Raw genomic sequence first — 17,130 nt, forward strand, 5'->3', positions numbered from 1 at the left:
TGATACTGCTCCTTGTGAAGCACTTTGGGCTCTCCTGCCACATTAGAGGCACTATACCAGTGGAAGATCTTGTTTGCTAGTTCTCTGTTTGCACCTTCCCTGTGTGCTACTACTCTTATTGCCTCATCTTTTCCCAAACAAAGCCAAGATCAGCATCCACCATCTGTTGAACGGCAGATGCAGTTCCAGATACCACTCATCTTGAACAATGTCCAATGGCACTGAGCTGCTAACGTGGGATCTGTTTCACTAAAAGGCTTTGCATATCCCAAATCCTTGGCAGAATTTACATCAAGTTTAGAATGCACATCTTACAGTCCATTGAGTACTGTGTTTTGGTGGTTAGCTAGGACTGCCCTAGAGTCTCCAGGAATTAATTTCCAGGGCTTGGCTGGAGCAAACCCGCAGAAAAATCATAGAGCTGTTAAAAGCAAAACTATTCAGCTCCCCATCACCCCCCCAGCCCCCCTAACTCCTTTAATTGTTAATTGCAGAAATATTGAGTGTAGAAGCTCCATGTATTTTATCGGACAGGGTAGTTGTAGATGGGAGGGTGTGTGAATGGACTCTCAGGTTTAGGTCTAACCATGGTTGGTACCATAGGATCAGGAGGCCATTCAGCCCTTTGAACTTGTTCTGCCATTCAATCAGATCACATCTGATTTCTATGTTATCACCATGGTCAGGATTTTTAGGGTTGCGGGGTTTCCCTTCCAACGAATCAGCGGTGAACGCATTCCCGCACATACCGGCTGCCCTGCAGCCAGTTAACGCTCCAATGAGTGTAAATTGACTTGGAGGTGGGACTTCTGCCCGTCAGTCTGGGGAATGTCCCGCCTCAGAGACCTGCTGGCCTCAAGTCCCTGCAGTGCCAGAAGCTGCGGTCGACAGGACTGGGGCTGCAAGCAGTCCCCAGGGTCTAATTCCCAGGAGTCCAGGACCAGGAATGTGTTGCAGTCTCAAGGTGGGGGAGAGAAATGTGAGGCCCCAGGGGTGGTGGGCAGAGAACGGTGGGAGTGTTGGTGGGGAGGCTGGGGGTGGAGGTGTGGGAGCACCCACGGGGGCCAGGCCTTGTAGTGGGGGGTGGGACGCCCAATGTTAAAAGGAGGCCATTGATGGAGGCACCTCCCCCTACCTTCCCACCCGAGGCCTGAGCAGGGTTAATTTTTGGGCTTCTCTCTGCCCCTGAACTCCTCCTGCCAGCCTGAAAATTGACGCTGTGCGGAAAAATGGCCCTTAAGTGGTCATTAATTGACCACTTAAGATCCTCAATTGGGGCAAGGGTGGGCTGGCCGGCCTAGGCATTACCCGCCCCACTGTAAAACCGTGGAGAGGTTGGGATGGGCAGGAGCCTGGTGGGAAGGCCGTCCGAGGAATTTTTCACTCCACCCAACCCGCAAATCCGCCAACAGGGTAACATCAAATTCTGCCCACGTGCCCACCTAGGCTCCATTGTTCAACTGTATCAATATTTCTTTATTCGTGTACTCCAATCTCCTTGCAATAAAGGTCAACGTGCTTTCCTAATTGCTTGCTCTACTTACACGGTAACTTTCCGCGATCCTTGGACGGGCACACCCAAGTCTCTCTGAACGTCAACATTTACAATTCTCGTACCTTTTAAAAACAAGCACGTTCTGGGCATCACACTTTAGGAAGGATGTCAAGGGCCTTGAAGACAGTGTAGAGGATGGTCACTAAAATGTATCAGGGATGAGGGACTTCAGTGATCTGGAGAGACTTGGAGAAGCTGGGATTGTTCTCAGAGCAGAGGAGGTTAAGGGAGATTTAATCGAGGCGTTCAAAATCATGAGGGGTTTAGATAGAGTAAATAAGGAGAAACTGTTTCCAGTGGCAGGAGGGTCGGTAACCAGAGTGACACAGATTGAAGATAACTGGCAAAAGAGCCAAAGGGGGAGATGTGAGTGCCACTGTTAACACAGTGAGTTGTGATCTGGAACATGCTGACGGAAAGGATCGTGGAAGCAGATTCAAAGTAACCTTCAGTAGGGAATCGGATGAATAATTAGGAACAAGAGAAGGCCACTTAACCCCTCGAGCATGTTTCAGCATTCAATGAGATTGTGGTTGATCCCAAGATATTAGAGAGAGATTGCAGAAAAGGCGAGAATGGTTCCAGGGATGAGGAACTTCAGTTACGAGGATAGATTGGAGAAGTTGGGATCGTTTTCCTTGGAGAGGAGGCTGCGAGGAGATTTGATCGAGGTATTCAAAAACATCAGAGGTCTGGACAGACTAGGCAAGGAAAAACTGTTCCCACTGGTGGAAGGATCGAGAATGAGAGGGCACAGATTTAAAGTAATTGGCAAAAGAAGCAATGGCAACATGAGGGGAAATTTCTTCATGCAGCGAGCAGTTAGGATCCGGAATGCTCTGCTTGAGAGTGTGGTGGAGGCAGGTTCAATCGAGGCATTCAAAAGGAAATGGGGTTATTATCTGAAATGGAAGAATGTGCAGGGCTACGGGGAGAAGGCGGGAGATTGGTATTGAGTGAATTGCTGATTTGGAGACATGACGGACTGAATGGCCTCCTTTGCTGCAACAATTCTGTGATTCTATGATCTCCAACTACCGGCTTTTGCCCTGAATATGTTTGATAACAATACGTCTATCAACCTTAGAATTAAAATTAACAATTGACCCAGCATTAAATGTCATTTGTGGAAGACTGTTCCAAACTTCTAACACCCTTTGTGTGTGTAAGTGTTTCCAAGTTGAACTCCTGAAAGGCCTGACTCCAATGTTTAGACTCTGCCCCTAGTCCTAGACTCCCCAACCAGCGCAAATAATTTCTCTCTATCTACCACATCTGTTTCCCTTAACATCTTGAAAACTTAGATAAAATCATCCCGAACCATCCAAATTCCAGGGAATACAACACCAGTTTGTGTAATCTCTCCTAATAATTTAACCCTTGGAGTCCAGGTATCATTCTGCTAAATCTACACTGCGCTCCCCCCAAGGTCACGATATCCTTCCTAAGGTGTGGTGCCCAGAGCTACTCACAGTGACTCCAGGTGTGGTCTAACCAGGGCTTTGTACAGCTGAAGATTGGCTTCTTTCCCCTTGTATTCTAGTCCTCCAGATATAAAGGCCAGCATTCCATGAGCCATTTTGGTTATTTTCTGTACTTGTCAGTGACATTTTAATGATCTGTGTATCTGGACGCTCCCCCCCCCCACCCCCCCACCCCCCCAAATCACTTTGGTCCTCCACTGTTTCTAGTTTTCACCATTTAGAAAGTCCCTTGTTCTACCCTTGTTGGGTCCAAAGTGGATGACCTCACATTTGATCTCACTGAAATCCATTTGCTAGTTTTGCCCATTCACTTAATCTATCAATAGCTCTGTAATTTTACACTTCTGCCCATATTGCTGTCTAACTTGGCACCGTTAAGCAAGTCTGGGTATGTGAATTTCTACCCCACCACCTAAGTCATGAATGAATAGTTGAGGCTCCAATACAGGTTGCTGGGGAACACCACTAGTAACATCCTGCTGCCAATTTAAGTTTTTTTTTCCTTTATTATTTTATGGGATGTGGGCATCACTGACAAGGCCAACATTTGTTGCCCATCCCTAACTGCCCTTGAACTGAGTGGCTTATTCAACTATTTCAGAGGTTAAGAGTCAACCACATTGCTATGGGTCTGGAGTTACATGTAGGTCAGACTGGGTAAAGACGGCAGATTTCCTTCCCTAAAGGGACATTAGTGAACCAGATGGGTTTTTACGACAACCGATGGTGGTTGTCACAGTCACCATTACTGAGACTAGCTCTCAATTCCAGATTTATTAATTGAATTTAAATTCCACCAGCTGCCGTGGTGGGATTTTAACCCATGCCCCTACAGCATTAGGCCCGACCTCTAGATTACTAGTCCAGTGACATTACCACTATACCACCATCTTCCCAGTACCCATCCATTTTCCCTACTCTCTGCCTCCTGTCGCTCAGCCAACTTCCGAACCAGGTCAAGATTTTGCCTTCAATTACTCAAGCTTCCAGCAGTCTCTCATCAGGTATTTTGTCAAACACTTTCTGGATACTCATAAAAATAACATGCATAAACATTCTCCTGTCCACTGCTTTAATCTCCTCTTTAAAAAAATCAAATGTATGCTGGTTCTCTTTGATCAGCTGAATATTTCCAAGGTATTCAGTCACCCTGTCCTTAATCATGGATTCTAGCAATTCTCCCACAACAAATGCTAGGTTGACCGGTCTATAATTCCCTGGTTTTATTCTGTCATCTTACTTAAACAGCAGACTGACATGCTCAATTTTCCAATCTAAATGAACAATTCCCAAACTGAAGGAACTTCGGAAGGTTTTAGCTAGGGCATCTACAATGTTCTCACCTACTTCCTTCAAAACCTTGGGTTGGAAACTGCTTGGTCCTGGGGGTTTCTTGCTCCTTCGTGCCGTTATTTTGTCCATGACTGTTAGTTTGAAAAGAAAGGAGAAATGGGGATAAAACAGTGAGACTAACTGGATAGCTCTCCCAAAAGGCCAGCACAGGCATGGTGGGCTGAGTGGCCTTCTTCTGTGCTGTTAGGTTCCATGAGAAGATTGGTGTAATAGACACTAATATGATAACTTCAACGCTGAAGGAACTATTAAGGATCTAGCAAACGGAAGAAGAGGCTATCCTGTCTTGCTCTACATTCTTGAGGAGCTCATTGCAGCCAAGGCAAGGGAACCATAAATCAAATCCTGCTGCCTTTGTTAAAAATTCATAGATAGGCATGAACACAAATGCCACCTTTCTTGGATCTAAAGTTAAAAATACAGACATCTGAATAAATAACCATGTGAAAACATGTCAGAGTCAATAAACTACACACAGCTACCAGGCGAAATGGGAGATGGGAACAGGAGATCACCCAAATGGGAGAAATACCAGAAATGGAAGGCTAACATTATCAGGAAAGTCTCCACAAACTGGGACTCTTTTCTCTAGTAAAGAGGAGACTGGGAAGAAGACAGGTAGAAGGTAGGGTTAGGGGTTAGGGGGTAGGGTTAGGGTCAGAGGTGACCTGATAGAGGCCTTTAAAATTAAGACAGGGTCTGACAGCATAGATGTAGAGACGATAGCCGGGACTTTTCGACCCCGCCGAGGTGGGACCTGCCGCAAAGGATGCTCACTGACTTTCGGCAGCACTGGGCGATCCTGGCAGTGCTCAAGGGGGGCAGGGGGCAGAAAAGCCTGCCCGATATTCCCAATCACAAAAGAAACCAAAACCAGAGGCCACAAAGAGAAGATAGTCACCAATAAAACCTATAAAGAATTCAGGAGAAACCTCTTTACCCAGAGAGTTGGAACTCACTATGACAGGGAGTACTTGAGGTGAGTAGTTGCAACGTATGTAAGGGGAAGTTGGATAAGCCCATGAGGGAGAGAGGAAAGTTATGCTGATATGGTGAGACGAAGAGGGGGGTGGGAGAGGGCACGTGTGGACCATAAAAACTGGCATGGATCATCTGGAGCGAATGGCCTGTTTCTGTGCTGCATATCTGATGGAATAAAGGTTGCTTTGGACATCTCGCTGCTGTTACTCAGTCAGGTGAAGTAGTCTGCATTGAATCATCAGCACTCCTCTACACCATTGTCTTTCACCCGTTCAATGTCAAACTAACAGCAGTACCCTTGTGACTGAATTAGAAAGACTGTTGATGTTTTCACGTGCTGCTGTCTATTTTTCTCATGGTTGGAATGGCATCACTTCATTCCTTTGGGATGTGATGATGGCGGACATTTTGTGCACAAGGGAGATTCCGCAGGCCACAATGGATCCGTTTTCAGGTGGTGTTTGCCAAGGGAGGTGTGCTGTTGGAGACTGGGAGAACTCCTGGCTCCTCTGCAAACTGTGTCGTGGGATCTTCAACGTCCACTTCCCTGACAACGCTGCACTCCCTCAGTGATGCAATAATCACATGCTCAAGGCCCAAGTGTGAAATAAGGTCATTGGAAATAGGACCAGGACTAGGCCATTTGGTCCTTCGTGCCTGCTCCAACATTCAATAAGATCATGGCGGATCTGACTGTGGCCTTAACTCAACCTTCCTGCCTGTTCCTCTATAACCCTTGACTCCGCTGTCGATCAAAAATCTGTCTATCTCAGCCTTGAATACTTTCAACGACTCAGCCTCCACTGCTCGCTGAGGGGAGAGAATTCCACAGACTAACGACCCTCTGAGAGAAGAAATTCTTCCTCATCTCCATCTTATCTCCCTTATTTTGAACCTGTGCCCCCTAGTTCTAGATTCCCCCACAAGGGGGAACATCCTCTCAGCATCTATCCAGAAAAAGCAACCTCGGTATCTTATATGTTTCGATAAGATCACCTCTCATTCTTCTAAACTCCAGTGAGACAGTGAGAGTTCATGAATCCTCATTGATGGAGCTAAGTACACCTCTTTCCTTCACAGGCCAATCCTGCCACAAACCTGATACCCCTGCCATCTCCATTGTGTGTGCTGATTGGTGGTGATTTTAATGGTATTCTTGTTAATTAAACCAGGCTCTCTTAGTGACCCATGTTAGTAGGAAAAACAAGGAGGTACAATCTTAAAGGGGTGCAGAAACAGTGAGATTCCGGTTGTGCATACAAAAGTCACCGAAGGCGGCAAAAAAGTTATGTTAAACCTTTATAAAACATTGCTTAGGCCTCAGCTGGAGTACTGCGTTCAAATCATCAATGCCGCTGGGTCAAAATCCTGAAACTCCCTCCCTACACCACATGGACTGCAGCGGTTCAAAAAGATGGCTCACCACCACCTTCTCAAAGGGTAATTAGGGATGGGAAACAAATTGCTGGCCCAGCCAGCGACACCCGCATCGCATGAACCAACGGATAATAAAAAAAATCTGGGCATCACACTTTGGGGAGGATCTCAAGGCCTTAGAAGAGGGCGCAGAAGGGTTTATTGGAATGTTAGCAGTGAGTTATTGTGATCTGGAGCTTGCTGCCTTGATGGAGGGTGGAAGCACATTCAACAGATGCATTCAAAACTGAACTGGATAAATGCTTGAAAAGGGACCATGGCACGGCTGTGGGGAAAGGGCAGGGGAGTGGGACTAATTGGATGGCATGACCTCAGGACGTCCCAAAGCACTTTTCAGCCACTGAAGTACTTTAAGTGTAGTTATTGCTGAGCTGCCATAAACGCCGTGGCTACACACAGCAAGCTCCCACAAACAGCAATGAGATGAAAGGCCAATTAATCAATTTAAGTGATGTTGGCTGAAGGATAATAATGCTGCAAAACGTTCCGAAGGTGTTTGAGAACCATATGATTGAAATCCCAGGGATTAAAGGGGCAGTGGCAGCATGGATTTGCAATTGGCTAAGACAGAAAGCAGACAGCAGAGGTCAATAATTGATTTTCAGACATGTTGGATGTATATGGTGGTCTTCCCCAGGGGTCAGTGTGAGCAACATAGGACCTAGGAGCAGGACTTAGGATCTCGAGCCGCTGCTCTTTTTGATATCTATTGATGACTTGACCTTGCATATAGAGGGCACAATTTCAAAGTCTGTGGACAATACCAAACTTGGAGATGAAGTAAATAATGAGGAAGATAGTAACAAACTTCAGGAGAATGTAGACCGGTGAAGTGGGCAGGCACATGTCAGGTCAAACTTAACACGGAGAGGATGCATTATGGCTGGAAGAACGGTGGTGGGGAGGCAATATGAACTAAATGGTGCAATGATGAAGGGGGTACAGGAACAGAGCAAGTCGGGGTGTACGTACACGAATCTTCGAAGGTGGCAGGTCAAGTTGAGAAGGCCATTAGAGAAAGCAAATGGGATTCTGGGCTTTATACATAGAGGCATAGGGCAGAATTTTATGGCCCTGTTGTGGCGGCAGTGGGGCTGGAAAAGGTGGCGAGCCGTTCAAGGCTCCCTTGACTTCGGTGGGACTAGAGGATCCTGCCGGTGGGAGGGGCTGTAAAATTCCACCCAGGGAGTACAAAAGAAACAAAATTATATTAAATTTTAATTTAAAAATTGGCCAGGCTGCGTCTGGACTACTGAGTTCAATTCTGGGAGCCACATTTCAGGGAGGACGTTAAGGCAATAAGAGAGGGTGCAGAGTAGGTTTATTAGAAACCAGGTTTACCAGGATTTCAGTTAAATAGGGATCTAAAGAAGCTGGGATTGTTCTCCTTAGACAGGGAGATTTATGGGGAGATTTAATCGAGGCGTTCAAAATCATGAAACGTTTTGATAGGGTAAATCAGGAGAAACTGTTTCCAGTGGCAGGAAAGTCAGTAACAAGAAGGACACAGATTGAAGAGAATTGGCAACAGAGACAGCGAAGATGAGAATTTACTTTACGCAGCGAGTTGTTGTGATCTGGAACACGCTGCCTGAAAGGGTGGTGGAAGCAGATTCAATAAGGACTTTCAAAAGGGAACTGGATAAACACTTACTCTGGAATTCCTTCCCTAAATCTCTCCACCTCTCTCTCTAAGACACTCTTTTAAAATTATCTTCTTTGACTAAGCTTTTGGCCATCTATCTAAATACCTCCTGAAGTGCTCATGTCATTTTTCTTTGTTTTAAAATGCTCCTGCGAGGCAACTTGGGATGTTTTACAAGACTAAAGATGCTAATAATGTTGTTGTGGTTAACAAGACTCGGTCGGCCTCAGGAGTAGGTACGAATCAGCATAGCTCAGGCCAACCACTAAGGCCAACTGAGAAATTGACTGAAGATCGTATTGCAATGAATTAGCCATCGACAAAGTTGCACGAGGCAATCCATGCTTCAGCATGGTTCAGTAGTAATGGACTGTGAATCTGTCAGCTTCTCATGTCTGCGAAGTGACATTTAGGCAGTTTAAATAGTAACAACTCAAAGCAGGAAATTAATTAAATGGGGTGAAGCTGGTGAATCATGAAACTGAGAAAGAACCGTCGCCCAGAACATCCCACTCGACAGGTGGCATTATCTACACACCTCCTCATTACACCTGTAGCACAGTCAGGAAGCTCCTGTGCATTACAGAACCACACATGGACACAATCATTAAAACACAGCACAGAAGGAGGCCATTTGACTCATTGCAAACTCTTTGGAAGAATTTTCCAATTAGCCCCACACTCTACTCCTTCTAGAATTCTACAAATTTTGCCCCTCGAAGTGCTTATTCGATTCTCTCTTGAAATTTATTATGGAACCTGCCCAGACTTTAGAATCATGGGATGGTCACAGCACAGAGTAAGGCCACTTGGCCCATCGTGTCCCTGCTGGTGCTCCGAAGGAGCAATTCTGCTGGTGCTGCTCCCCCCACCCCTTTTCTCTTGTAGCCTTGCCAGACATTATCCAATTCCCTCCTGAATGCCTCGATTGAGACTGCCTCCACCACACTCTCAGGCAGCGCATTCCAGATCCTAAACACTCGATCCGCAAAAAAGGTTTTTCTCACGTCACCGGTGCTGCTTTTGTCAATTCTTTAAATCTCACTCTCGATCCTTCCACCAACGGGAACAGTTTCTCCCTACCTACTCTGTCCAGACCCCTTATGATTTTGAACGCTTCCATCGAATCTCCTCTCATCCTTCTCTTCTCCAAGGAAAACATTCGCAACTTCTCCAATCGACATAAACTCAATTCCCTCATCCCTGTGACAATTCTCGTGAATTTTTTCTGCACCCTCTCTAATGCCTTCATATCCTTCTGAAAGGATGGTGCCCAGAACTGGACGCAATACGCCAGTTGAGGCTGAACCAGAGTTTTATATGGGTTGATCATACCTTCTTTGCTTTTGCACTCTATGCCCTATTGATGAAAACTAGGATACCATACGCTAAATAAACTGCCCTGCCACCTTCAATGATTTATGCACGTATACCCCCAGATCTCTCTGCTGCTGCACCCCTTTTTGAATTGTACGCTTTATTTTACACTGTCCCTCCATGTTCTTCCTTCCAAAGTTTTGTTGTTCCAGAATTGGAGATAATGATTTACTGAAATCCTCAGATATTACTGGTCACCCCATCAAACCTCAACCTATCCTCTGAACACGCCCCCATCCCACCCCCTTAACCCATCCCCTGAACACACCCCCATCCCACCCCCTTAACCCATCCCCTCAACACACCCCCTATACCACCCACTGAACCTGTTAAGGGAAAACTAATTTCTTTGCTGCTGGCTTTGTTAAGCAGCATCAGATGCCAATGCTTTACTGCATTTTAACAGAGTTACACAGTACAATTTATGCCACTATGCTCTACAAAATTAGTTCAGCAGGATAAACCACGCTGAGCACATATCTTGTTACCACACCACAATGTGCCTCCTGTGCCACACAAGTGCCAGGCAATGACCATCTCCAACAAGAGAGAATCCAACCATCGCCCCTTGACATTCAATGGCATTACTATCGTTGAATCCCCCACTTTCAACATCCTGGGGGTTCCCATTGACCAGAAATTGAACCAGATGAGCCATATAAATGCTGTGGCTACAAGAGCAGATCAGAGGCCAGGGATTCTGTGGAGAGTTACTCACCTCCTGACTCCCCAAAGCCTGTCCACCATCTACAAGGCACAAGTCACGAGTGTGATTGAATACTCTCCACTTGTCTGGATGAGCTCCAATGACATTCAAAGAGCTGGATACCATCCAGAACAAAGCAGCCTGCTTCATTGGCACCTCATCTGCCACCTTAAATATTCACTCCCTCCACCACCGATGCACATTGGCAGCAGTGTGCACCATACACAAGATACACTGCAGCAACTGAGCAAGGCTCCGTCAACATCACCTTTCAAACCCACGACCACTACCGCCTAGAAGGACAAGGGCAGCAGGCGCATGGGAGCACCACCACCTGCAAGTTCCCTTCCAAGCCACTCACCATCCTGACTTGGAAAGATGTCGGCATTCCTTCACTGTCGCTGGGTCAAAATCCTGGAACACCCTCCCTAACAGCACTGTGGGTGCACCTACACCACATGGACTGCAACGGTTCAAGAAGGCAGCTCACCCCCACCTTCTCAAGGGCAATTAGGGATGGGCAACAAATGTTGGCCCAGCCAACGACGCCCACATCCCATGAAAGAATTAAAAAACAAGCCATTTAACATGTTCACTACAAACATGATCCATGATTTGCACAGAGGCGATGTCACTTTTAGTCAGAGACAAATCTTCTCAATCTTTATTGTCACCAGAAATCACACTTCGCAGATGTAATGTAACATGACATTACAGTGTTAGCTTGTTCAATGGTCCAGGAGGTCAGAAATATCAGACGCTTTTCTGACAACTATCAAGGCATTGGGGACATTTGAAAAAATTATAGATAGTGAGGATTTGCTGTACACCACATCTGTCACAAGTTCAGAATGCTTAAAAGCGCTTCACCAACAATGTAACATTTCTGAAGTGTTGCATTTTCTGCATTACAACAGTGACGAACACTCAAAAGTACTTAGATGAAAGCAAAATACTGTGGATGCTGGAAATCTGAAACAAAAGCAGAAAATGCTGGAAAAACTCAGCAGGTCTAACAGCACCTGAGGAGAGAAAAACAGAGTTAATGTTTTGAATCCTTATGACTCTTCTTCAGAGCTAACAGAAGTTAAAAAAAAGTGATAAAATTTCTACTGTTTAAGGGGGGGTGGGGCAGGTGAAGCTGGATAGAAGGCCACCGATAGGTGGGGGCAAAAGAGAGATTGACAAAGACATCATGGACAAAAGGGTGTTAATGGTAGTGGCTTAAGGAGCTGCTGATGGTGGCATTAAGGTCAGAAAGCAGAATGTGATAATTGCAGGCCAAGGGTAAGCATCATGGAAAGTACAACATGAACAAGTGAGAGATGGCCCTCGTTGGGGTGGGGCGTGGGGAGGGGACGGTGGTGGGAAAAAAGATTGAAGATAGCATAAAAGGTGGGGATTAAACAATGAATAAAAATGAAAATAAAGAAAAATAAGTGGATGAAAAATAAAAAATAAAAAATGAAAATGAACATTTTAAAAAGGGGATAAAAAAAGGGGTGAGAATGGAGGAGAGAGTTCATGGTCTGAAGTTGTTGAACTCAATGTTAAGTCCGGAAGGCTGTAAAGTGCCTAATCGGAAGGCGAGGCTGTTCCTCCAGTTTGCGTTGAGCTTCACTGGAACAATGCAGCAGGCCAAGGACGGACATGTGGGCATGAGAGCAGGGTGAAGTGTTGAAATGGCAAGCAACAGGGAGGTCTGGATCATGCTTGCAGACAGACCAAAAGTATCAAAAAATTATCAATTGTGCTTCCAATGTCCACCCCTCCATCACCTTCACATGGTCCATCTTTGACACTTCCCTTCCCTTCCTTGACCTCACTGTTTCAATTTGTGGTGATGGACTGTCCACCAATATTCATTACAAGCCCACCAACTCCCACAGCTACCTCGACTACAGCACTTCACACTCAGCTTCCTGTAAGGACTCCATTCCATTCTCTCTGTTCCTTCACCTCCGCCACAACTGTTCCGATGATGCCACTTTCCAAAACGGCGTTCCTGACATGTCTTCCTTCTTCGTTAACTGAGGTTTCCCACCCACGGTGGTTGACAGGGCCCTCAACTGACCCATCTCCTGCGCCTCTGCCCCCACACCTTCCTCTCCCTCCCAGAACCATGATAGGGTCCCCCTCGTCTTCACTTTTCTCCCCATCAGGCTCCACATTCAAAGGATCATCCTCTGCCATTTCCACCAAATCCAGCATGATGCCACCACCAAACTCATCTTCTCTTCACCACCTGTTGCGGCATTCCATAGGGACTGTTCCCTACGGGACACCCTGGTCCACTCCTTCATCACCTCAACATCTCACCCCTCTCCCACTGCACCTTCCCATGCAATCGCTAAAGGTGCAACACCTGCCCCTTTACCTCCTCCCTCCTCACCGTCCAAGGGCCCAAACACTCCTTTCAGGTGAGGCAGCACTTCACTTGCACCTCCTTCAATTTAGTCTCCTGCATTCGCTGCTCCCAATGCGGTCTCCTCTACATTGGAGAGACCAAACGCAGACTAGGTGACCACTTTGCAGAACACCTTAGGTCTGTCCGCAAGCATGACCCAGACATCCCTGTCACTCACCATTTCAACACACCACCCTGCTCTCATGCTCACATGTCCATCCTTGGCCTGCTGCAATACTCCAGTGAAGCCCAACGCAAACTGGAGGAACAGCACCTCGTCTACCGATTAGGCACTTTACAGCCTTACAGACTTAACATTGAGTTCAACAACTTCAGCCCATGAACTCTCTCCTCTATCCCCACCCGTTTTTATCCTCTTTCTTCAATATTCATTTTCATTTTTTAATTTTTATCCACTTATTATTATTTATTTTCATTTTTATTCATTGTTTTATCCCCACCTTTTATCCTATTTTCTATATTTTTTCCCACCATCGTCCCCTCCCCAAAACCCACCCCCACAAGGGCCATCTGTTACTTGTTCATGTTGTACTTTCCAGAGTGCTTACCCTTGTCCAGCTATTATCACATTCTGCTTTCTGACCTTAATGCCACCAAGAGCACCTCCTTTAGCAAGTACCACTAGCATTAACACCCCTTTTTCTTTTTGATCTTTGGCAATCTCTCCTTTGCCCCCACCTATCGCTGGCCTTCTATCCAGCTTCACCTGCTCCATCCCCCTTAAACAGTAAAGATTTCATCCCTTTTTTATTTCTCGTTAGCTCTGAAGAAGAGTCATATGGACTCAAAACGTTAACTCTGTTTTTCTCTCCACAGATGTTGTTAGACCTGTTGAGTTTTTCCAGAATTTTCTGTTTTTGTTTCAGATTTCCAGCGTCTGCAGTATTTTGCTTTTATCTGAGTTGAGGCTAATTTGGGAAGAACAGTCTTGTATCTCTGCACCCTGCTGTGACTGACGGTTTTGGTTAATTGTGAATGATGTCTTCTGATGTTCATAATCTCCAAGGGAAGGTGGGTGGTGGCTGAAAGTTCCTTGCCTAGGCAGCGCAATATATGGAGAAGAAAGATTTGCATTTATATAGCTCTTTTCAAGACCATCAGGTGTCTCAAACGCTTTATAGCCAACGAAGTACTTTTTGAAGTGTAGTCACTGTTGTAATACAGAAACACCAATTTGCACACAGCAAGATCCCACAAACAGCAATGAGGTAATGGCCAAATGATGTGCTTTCTGGAGTTGATTCAGGAATAAATATTGGCCAGGACAATTCCCCTGCTTTTCTTCGAAATAGTACCACAGTATCTTTTACATACACTCGAGCAGGCAGATGGAGCCTCAGTTTAACAACTCATCCAAAAGACAGCACCTCAGACAGTGCAACACTCCTTCAGCACTGACCGTCCAACAATGCAGCACTCCCCCAGCACTGACCCTCCAACAATGCAGCACTCCCTCAGCACCGACCCTCCAGCAATGCAGCACTCCCTCGGTACTGACCTTCTGACAGCACAGCACTCCCTCGGTACTGGCCCTCCGACAGTGCAGAACACCCTGGGTATTGACCCTCCAACAGTGCAGTGCATCCTCGGTACTGACCCTCCGACAGTGCAGCGCACCCTCGGTACTGACCCTCCGACAGTGCAGCACACCCTCGGTACTGACCCTCCGACAGTGCAGCACACCCTCGGAACTGACCCTCCGACAGTGCAGCGCACCCTCGGTACTGACCTCCGACAGTGCAGCGCACCCTCAGTACTGACCCTCCGACAGTGCCACACTCCCTCAGTACTGCTCCTCTGAAAGGGCAGCATTGCCTCAGTACTGCACTGGAGTGTCAGCCATGACTTTTGTGCTCAAGCCCTGGAATGGGACTTGAACCTGCAGCCTTGGGATTCTGAGGTGGGAGTGCTGCCAAATGAGCCATGGCTGACACTTATGCATTTTTAGGTATTTGCGCAGCTCTTACAGCATCAACACTGAGGTAAATATGTAGGGAATAGTCAATGGAAAAACACAACAGCAGCTTGCATTTACATAGCACCCTTCCTTAACCTGGCAAAACGTTCCAAGGATTTACACTAGCATTATCAGTCAAAATTTGGCCCCAAGCTACAAAAGGAGGCATTAGGACTTGGCCAAAGAGGCAGGTTTTAAGGTGGGTCTTAAAGCAGGAGAGGGAGGTGGGGAGTCCAGGAGGTTTCGGAAGGGAATTCCAGAGATGAGGGCCCAGGCAGCTGAAGGCATGACCACCAATGGTGGAGCGATTAAAGTCAAGAATGCACAAGGGGCCCGAACTGGAGGAGTGTAGAGATCGCGGAGGGTTCTGGGGCTGGAGAAGGTTACAGATACAGAGGCGGAGAGGTGGTGCAGCGGGGAGGCCTTGGCGAGATTTGAAAATGAGGATAAGAATTTGAAAACTGAGGCATTGCTGGACTGGTGGTTCATTTAGGTCGGTGAACACCGGGGTGAGGGGCGAACAAGACTTGATAGGAAAGGGTACCGCAGAGTTTTGGATGGTTATGTTGTATGGAGGAAGGGCAGTCAGCCAGGAGGAGGGTATTATAATAGCCAAGCCTGGTGTTAACAAAAACATGGGACAGGGTTTTAGCAAGATGAGCAATCTCATATTCCATGTTAGACTCCGGACCGTTGTCAATCTTCTGGGAGAAGTACTCCTTTATTAGTTTGCAAAGCAGAGAGTTGAAAGTTTAAAATACTGTAACAAAATGTCTATCTTCTGCTACTTTAAATAAAACTGATGAGCAGTTTAATTACCAAGAAAGAAGAACCTTGAGATTTGAAGGATCAGGGCAGGAGAACGCCAAAGTCAACAGTGATTAATTTACAATAACAGGGATTTCTGTTCGGCACAGATGTGCGATCTGGAAGGCGCTGCCTGAAAGGGCAGTGGAAGCAGATTCAATAGTAACTTTCAAAAAGGGACGAGGAGGAAAATTGGCAGGGCTACAGGGAAAGGGCAGGGGTACGGCGATTAATTGGATAGCTTTGTTAACGACACGGCGGGACCAATGACCTGCGCGATTCTACCCACCCGTGATTCGAAGGGGTTGGGTGAAATCGTCCCAGATTTGAACAAAGCGCGGCAGTGGGCAGGGAGGAAAAGTCGTTTTTACCCGCCGGCCGCAATGGCGGGTTTTCGGGCTGTATCATCCCATTCCCGCCCCGTTTATTATGCAGCCACAGGCAAACACGCCGTCTCGCTGGCGGGCGGCCTCCAATTTGCCCACCACACATCGATACCTCTACGCTTCCTCACACGGGGCGCCAAATCTAAACTGCAGCCGCGCGCGCGCGCACTTCTCAATGCTTGCAGAGGGCACCGGTGAAGACGCGGCCCCAAAAGCCAAGAAGAGTGCAGCCACCCCACCCCCTCCCCCCACCACCGATTCAGTGACGCATCCCCGTGATGTCTCTGGACACCGTGGAGGTCCGTCACGGCTCTGACTGCAGCAGGCTCATCAGTCTCACCACGCCGGCTTGGGAGGCGGTGGCAGAGGTGGTCAGTGCCAATGCTGCGGACGAGAGGTCGGCCGTCCGGTGCAGAAAACAGGTGAATGATCTCCTCCGTGCCACAAGGATGAGGCGACCATCCTATCGTTCTAAAGTCACACACACACTCACAAGGCCATCACACATTCACTGCCAGCTCAAGGGACATCACCACTCACTCTCTCACACACTCTACTGTATTGTTGCTATTCTAGTAATCCACAGACCCAGGGTAATGCTCTGGGGACCTGGGTTCAAATCCTGCCATGGCAGATGGTGGAATTTGAATTCAATAAAAATCTGGAATTAAAAGTCTAGTGATGACCATGAAACCATTGCCGATTGTTGTAAAAACCCATCTGGTTCACCAATGTCCTTTAGGGAAGGAAATCTGCCATCCTTACCCGGTCTAGCCTACAATGTGACTCCAGACCCACAGCAATGCGGTTGACTCTTAAACGCCCTCTGAACATGGGCAATTAGGGATGGGCAATAAATGCTGGCCGAGCCAGAGACAGCAACATCCCATGACAAAAAAAAGTGCCCCCACACACATCCAGGGATACCCCGGCCCCACCTTCCTCAGTAATGCCCGAGCCCTGCAGCCTCTTCTCCCACTTCCCCAAACAAGCCCTAGCCCTGCAGCCGTCGAA

At 47.0% G+C, this 17,130-nt stretch overlaps 1 protein-coding gene across 3 annotated transcripts in view; it reads right to left on the reverse strand.

The window, feature by feature from the left end:
• Positions 1 to 17,130, reverse strand: part of LOC121274602 (pyruvate carboxylase, mitochondrial-like) — a 1,197,472-nt gene that overhangs the window by 567,130 nt on the left and 613,212 nt on the right. The gene's annotated exons all lie outside the window — the stretch shown is intronic.

The sequence above is a fragment of the Carcharodon carcharias genome (genome assembly GCF_017639515.1).
Source record: "Carcharodon carcharias isolate sCarCar2 chromosome 37 unlocalized genomic scaffold, sCarCar2.pri SUPER_37_unloc_1, whole genome shotgun sequence".
NCBI lineage: Eukaryota > Metazoa > Chordata > Chondrichthyes > Lamniformes > Lamnidae > Carcharodon > Carcharodon carcharias.